This window comes from Pan troglodytes, chromosome 2 (assembly GCF_028858775.2).
Source record: "Pan troglodytes isolate AG18354 chromosome 2, NHGRI_mPanTro3-v2.0_pri, whole genome shotgun sequence".
Taxonomy (NCBI): Eukaryota; Metazoa; Chordata; class Mammalia; order Primates; family Hominidae; genus Pan; species Pan troglodytes.
Window position 1 is genome coordinate 153,224,031 of NC_086015.1, and position 7,209 is coordinate 153,231,239.

Here is a 7,209-nt window from a genome sequence, read left to right on the forward strand (position 1 = left end):
TCCAGAATCTACAAAGAATTCAAACAAATCAGCAAGAAAAAACAAACAATCCCATCAAAAAGTGGGCTAAGGACATGAACAGACAATTCTCAAAATAAGATGTACAAACGGCCCACAAGCATATGGAAAAATGCTCAACATCACTAATTATCAGGGAAATGCAAATCAAAACCACAATTCCATACCATCTCACTCCTGCAAGAATGGCCATAATGAAAAAATAAAAAAAAATAGATGTTGGCATGGATATGGTGAAAACAGAACACTTCTACACTGCTGGTGGGAATATAAACTAGTACAACCACTATGGAAAACAGTGTGGAGATTCCTTAAAGAACTAAAAGTAGATCTAGTGTTTGATCCAGCAATCCTATTACTAGGTACCTACCCAGAGGAAAATAAGTCATTATGCGGAAAAGATACTTGCACAGTGATATATATCACATGTATCTATATATATCTATATATATATACACACACACACACACATATATATATACACACACACACCATGGAATACTACTCAGCCATAAAAAGGAATGAAATAATGGCATTCACAGCAACCTGGGTGGAATTGGAGACTATTATTTTAAGTGAAGTAACTCAGGAATGAAAAACCAAACATTGTTATGTTCTCACTCACATGTGGGAGCTAAGCTATGACGAAGTAAAGGTATAAGAATAATACATTGGACTTTGGAGGCTCAGGGAAAGGGTGGGGGGTGGCAAGGGATAAAAGACTACACATTGAGTACAGCATACACTGCTTGGGTGATGGGTGCACCAAAATCCCAGAAATTACCACTAAAGAGCTTATTCATGTAACCAAACACCACCTGCTCCCCCAAAACCTATTGAAATAAAAAAATTTTTAAAATGTAAAGCAAAAATTAAAAAATAAATTAATAAAACAACTCCTTCCCCCCACCAAAAAAAGACATGGAATCAACCTAGATGCCCATCAACAGTGGGCTAGATAAAGAAAATGTGGTACATATACACCCTGGAATACTATGCAGCCATAATAAAGAATGAGATCATGTTCTTTGTAGCAACATGGATGGAGCTGAAGGCCATTATCCTAAGAATATTAATGCAGGAATCCAAAAATCAAATACTGCATGTTCTCATTTATAAGTGGGAGTTAAATGTTAAGTACACATGTACACAAACGAGACAACAAAAGATTCTGGAGCCGCTTGCGGGTGAAGGGTGGGAGGAGAGTGAGGATTGAAAAACTACCTATCAAGTGCTGTACTCATTACCTTTACCTGGGTGACAAAATTCTTTGTGTATCAAATCCCCACAACATGTAATTTACCCATGTAACAAACCTGCACATGTATCCCTGAACCTAAAGTAAAAGTTGGGAAGGAAAAAAAGATATATGCATACAAATAAATATTCATGTAATAACAAAAACTAAACCAAAACATGAAGTTTACGAGAGTTATTCACATTGGAAATATAAATTTGGGTGTCATCAGCGTACAGATGGTGTTTAAAGCCAAGAGACTTGCGGAGATCACTAAGGGAGTAAGTGCACATAGAGCAGGAAAGGGCTTGGAGGACTGGGGGTTGGGGGGAAGGTGTCTAAATTTAGAGATCAGAGAGAGGATTAAAGAAAAAAACTGCAGAGGAGACTGAGAAGGAGTAGTTGGAGGTGGGAGGAAAACCAGATGTGTGTGGTGTCAGGAGCGAGCCACTGTGACAATAAGAGATTTGCCATAGGATTTACCACTGTGGGAGCTTTGCTGAAGTTGCCTGTGATAAAGTTAACTGGGATAAAGGAAAACCTCACTAGAGTAGATTTAAATGAGAATGGTGGGGAAGACTTGGAAACAGGATGCAAAAAGAAGAAAAAGTTATATACACACATACACATGAGCATGCATTTGTACACGTGCAGAGGAGCTCTGGAAGGAAATGAGCTAAACTCAATGAAAACTCTCTTTGAGGAAGGAGCAGCTGGGAGCAGGGGGCGATGGGGAGTTAGAGAGGGTGCAGAAATGGAAACTTTACATTCTTACCTCGTATAACTCTTTCCAAAGTAATTTATTTTTAGAAAGATATTATTTCAATAATAAAAGTATTCTATTTAAAAGCCAAAGAAAACTTTATAATCACATATTTACAATCATTTGGCTGCTTAATTTTATCCATTATGTGTGGACTGTATTATTTTCAGCCTCAAGTAAAACATTATTCTTCCTATTTCCGGGTGCTTGGGGAAGTAGCACCTCATGGTCAGGATTCATGCCACTTATACCAGACCTTTCGCAGCATCTAGCACTTCCCCCTGAAAAGCAGTTCTAATGTATTCACATTATAAAGTACAGAAAATTAAATTAAAACTACTTTATTTGAAAAATTTGCAGTGCTTCTAAGATGACTAGAGACACCTTTGCCTTAATGTGTTGGAGAATGATAGAAGAAGTCAATGCCTAACAACTTCTCACTTACCACAATGACAGCGCAGCTGATGAGCTAATGCCATCTCCTCTTTAGGCATAGAGGAATATTGTTCATGTGTTGCCCAAGCTAACTATAGCAGACTCTCTAGAAGTGAGACCCAGGCATATGAATGTTTTCATACAAGCTCCCAATTCTAATGTGACCTCAGGTTTGAGAACCACTGGGGTAGACAATTATAATTCTGCCTAAATTCACACAAGGGCTATATGATTACTTTATTTTTCTAGCAGTAGAGTTAACTGCCTGTTAATTTATATACATGAAGGCACATGGAGGTAGGATGCCCTGAGCCAACAGAAGCTAGAAACTAAGTCTTCTGCCTAGGTTAGAAGTCCCCATTGTGTTTTTAAGGCCAACTATGATTCACTTCTCTTAAGCCTGAGATTGCCTGAGAGGGGATCCACGCAGCCGTTGAGGAATGAGGTTGGGCAATGCTGCTGGTGTTAGTCCTGCTGAGAGTCCTGCAATGGGGGCATCAACAGGGGGGACCATAACCACTGTAAGTGGCATAGTTTTTACATCCTAACTGACTGTGTTTTCCCATTATTGAACTACCTCCCATCTTCCCTCACCCTCTTAATAAGCTCTCATTTAACTACGTCATTATGATAAGCAAGCCCTATTGTGTCCCCACCCAAATCAGGTCCTCTGCATTACTACATATACATTGTGGAAATAAAAGACATGTATTGGAGGAGGTAGCAATAAGGAGTAAGACATGTCATTTGTCCTCACAGGTGGATGTTTACATACATTTCTAAGCACCTGCATTTTCCAAGTCCAGGCTTTGGGCTCAGGACTAAAGCCAGCAGCATCTGCAGAAATTTCGTATTTTAGGCCTCTCCCCAGAATGAGTGAATCGTCATGTTACAGTAGGTGGCTAGTCAGGCATGCTCAGGGCAGGAGAGGACTCCCCCACCCCCAACCAGGAATGTCAGGCAACCATCAGGTGATGGTCAGGCGGTTGTTAACTGTCTTTCCAAAATAATAATTGGTCAGTTGCAGCTAGTGCCAGGGAAAGGCAGTCTCCCGATAAGATAGAAAATGCCTGAAACTGGTAATCAGCAGCTTCCCAATAAGACCTCAGGAGTTGGGCAAGTGAGCTCAAGCATGAGCATTAAGAAGCAAAATGGTAGAGTTTAAATGGTATATGACCTTCTAGGGACATTCGACTGGTAAGGGGAGAACGCCTCAAGAGAGCATGCGTACAACTCCACTAAACACACCACTCATGTTCCCCTCCCAAACGCTAGCAGGCCACTGCCTATGTGGACAGCCCACCCCACGGGAAGAATCACGGAAGTAATGCAAGACCCTGGAAGTCAGAGGTCAAAGCATGCATTTGATCTCTCAAGTCGCCTGTTTGGCCCTCTTCCTTTCATTCCTGCCCTAAAGCTTTTTAAATTATTAATAACTTTGATTCCTGCTCTAAAACTTGCCTCAGTCTCTCCTTTTGCCTTACGCCTCCTCAAATTCTTTCTTCTTAGGAGGGAAGAATTGAGGTTGCTGCAGACCCATATGGATTCGCTGGTGGTAACACTCAGTTGATTTGGATGCACATTAAAATGTGAGAAACACTGAACCAGCACACAAAGATGACTGTGAGAGAGTTCCACCTGCACGGAGTGCATGGCTTCTGGCAAATACTTTTTTTTACAAAAAGTAAAAACATGGATCTCAGAAAAATGTACAGTGAGTGTGTGTCAAAGATTTATTTAATTCACTAATGAGGGGACCAGCAAAATGGCAAAGCTGGAGCAAAGGAGAATAGGAGGAAACTGATAAATGTAGTCAATAGGAAAAAAGAAAATGCTGGAATACAGTGTCAAAGTTAGGTACAAAACAGGTTAATGTCCTTTCTTCAGGACCCTAAACCTTTGGGTTTATTCTTTTTGATTGGAAGAAAATAGTTTGCCTCTTTCCTGGATAAAAATCATTTGTAATTTATCAATCTTCTACAAATATCTAACTTTCCAGAATCTAGCCTCTAGTTAACAAAAAATAGTAAGTCAAAGTTACTTTCCCTTTAGGTCTGTGTTAAATGATGCTTGAACATGATGACAAAAACTATGATTATCTCCAGTTTTGTGTAATTTTTCCTAACAACTCAAAGAGGAGACAGATCTAGAAATAAATAATTGCAACAAAATTGCACAGGTAATGATAAAAACAGTTAACATTTTTGGAGTGCTAGGCACTGTTCTAAGTGTTTCCATGAATTGGCTCTTTTAATCACTGTCAAAACCCTATGAGGCAAGGGCTATTCTTATCCCCATTTTACAGAGGAGGAAATTGAGGCACAATGAGGTAATCGTTTACAGGCTGATGGTGGCCTTGGATGCACTCCCATTTCCCATTTCTAATTAAAATTTGAATCGGGTGATGAGATGTAATATGACAATTTGGTCTGTGGGCTGCCTGGAAACCCTAAGATGGTTTGTGTAGAATGCCTGCTGCATTTTGCAATTGGGGCTGCTCCTCCTGGTGCTCAGACCTCATGTGTCAGCTCATTACACCATCATTCCCAATCTTAGGGCTGGAGCAGTTAAGTTAGTGTGTCTAGCAGAGACAAGGGGAGGGAGACTGGTGTATACGCTGTAATTCAGTGGGATGGATGTGTCAGTGCTCTTTGTGAAAAAACAGAATTTCATAAAAATCTGGCATTTTCTGGAAGTCTGGGTACTTAATTAGAGGGCTATATGGCTTGATTTGGTGTTTGGAATCCACTTTAGCAAGATGAGTTGCTTTTTTCTAATTAAATAAATCCACAATCTAATCCTCTAAAAATACGTTCGTAGGGCCGGGCGCAGTGGCTCACGCCTGTAATCCCAGCACTTTGGGAGGCGGAGGAGGGCAGATCAACTGACGTCAGGAGTTTGAGACCTGCTTGGCCAATGTGGTGAAACCCCGTCTCTACTAAAAATACAAAAATTAGCCCGGCGTGGTGGCAGGTGCCTGTAATCCCAGCTACTCGGGAGGCTGAGGCAGGAGAATCGCTTGAACCCAGGAGGCGGAGGTTGCAGTGAGCTGAGATCATGCCATTGCACTCTAGCCTGGGCGACAAGAACAAAACTCTGTCTCAAAAAAAAAATGTTCATAGACGGTGGAAGGACTGCTCCAGCCTGCAAATCCCAGGGTAGGTGCTACTTTCCTGTCCCTGCTGTTCTACCTTATAGCTAGCACACGATGAAGTTGGAGATAGGACTTGATGAGCCTAATTGTTCTCCTCAGCCTCCTTTTGTTTTGTCACAATGAGCTGCACGTGCAGAATTGTTTTTATATGTAATTGCTCCCATGAGGGGGTAATTGCACCCAAAAGTGGCTGGCTGCACCAATGGCAGGAGCAATTAGTAATAAAAATGCAAATAATTGCAGTCATACAAATTGCAGTCTTAAAATAGGGACACCCAGTAGAAGCTTGGTGAAGGATTTGGCCTGCTCTTTGTCCCATTGAAAGTGTATTTGTAATTCGAAATCAATATTATAATCTCTGGGCCCTCCTTGAGTTTCCATGCTTTTATGAGCCTCTTTAAAACGGTATATATTATGGGACCAGTAAAAAATCAGACTAATTCCAAATGTCAGCTCATTTAAGAACTAGAAAATGGAGTGACTTAGAGTCAAAATTATATTTTGGAAAAAAAAAAACCCCACCGACAATTGAATAAATGAATTTTTATCATAACTGTGAATTTGATCTCCACACATCAAACCTGGGGGAAACAGGTCACAGAAGTAGTAATAAAGTGATTTTTTATTACTCAGCATCTAGGCACAATTTCAGCAACTCTAGCTACACATCTTTCCTGCTACCCCTGCCCCTCAACCAAGTTATTCCCAAAGAATGCAGGGAGATGGCAGCCTTGGTGAAGCCTGAGCATAACCTGTCTCCACAGCTTTGTACATGCCTCCTGTGATTTCCCACCTTCCCCACTCAGATAGCACTGGGTTGTGCTGGGTGGCTTTGGTGCTCTGCTGCTCTGGATGGCAATGTTGAGCTGACAGGTTGCCCCCTATAAAATGGGGATAAAATACTATTTTCTATTTGTGTTGTGCTCTGTAACATGGGCCATAGGGGATGGCATCTTTCTGCTTTTACAGCCTCACAGAGGTGTTAGTGAAACACCTCTTCTTTGATTTTGTATCTCAACCTCCCTCCCCCACTCTAGGTAGAGAACTGCGGGAAGAAGGTACAGGGGAAAGCTAAGGGTGGGGGCAGCAAGAAGGGGGATCCACAGGCAGTGTGAGCCCTGCACTCCTCATCATACTCAAAATCACCCCTTCACTCACATTTGTGCACACACAGGAATCCTTTCTTCTTTTAGGAGTTTTCTCCCATACATTTCTTGGACACTCATGCAAATGAACATCCCAATGGGCTCCTTTTATTGGTCCACAGTGTTCCAGAGGTACCTGGACACGCCTGAATTTTACTGGTAAGACAGCCCCAGCTATCCTTGAGACCCCAGCTATAACGGTACTTGGTTGACAAAGAAACATTGCCCTAAGGAACACAGGAAGGGAAAGCAACATTTTAGCGCAAAGTATTTTACAGCACAGAAATAGCAAGCTCCTATTGATTACTGGTCCATAGGGACCAATGTCACCAACAGAATGAAGAAAATAAACTCTGGTGATGTGTGTATTATTTAGCATTCTTATATTGGCAAAGTCTTTTCCTCAGGGAAGAAGTTTGTTACATGGATCAATGCCAACTCAACCAGAAGAATGTGG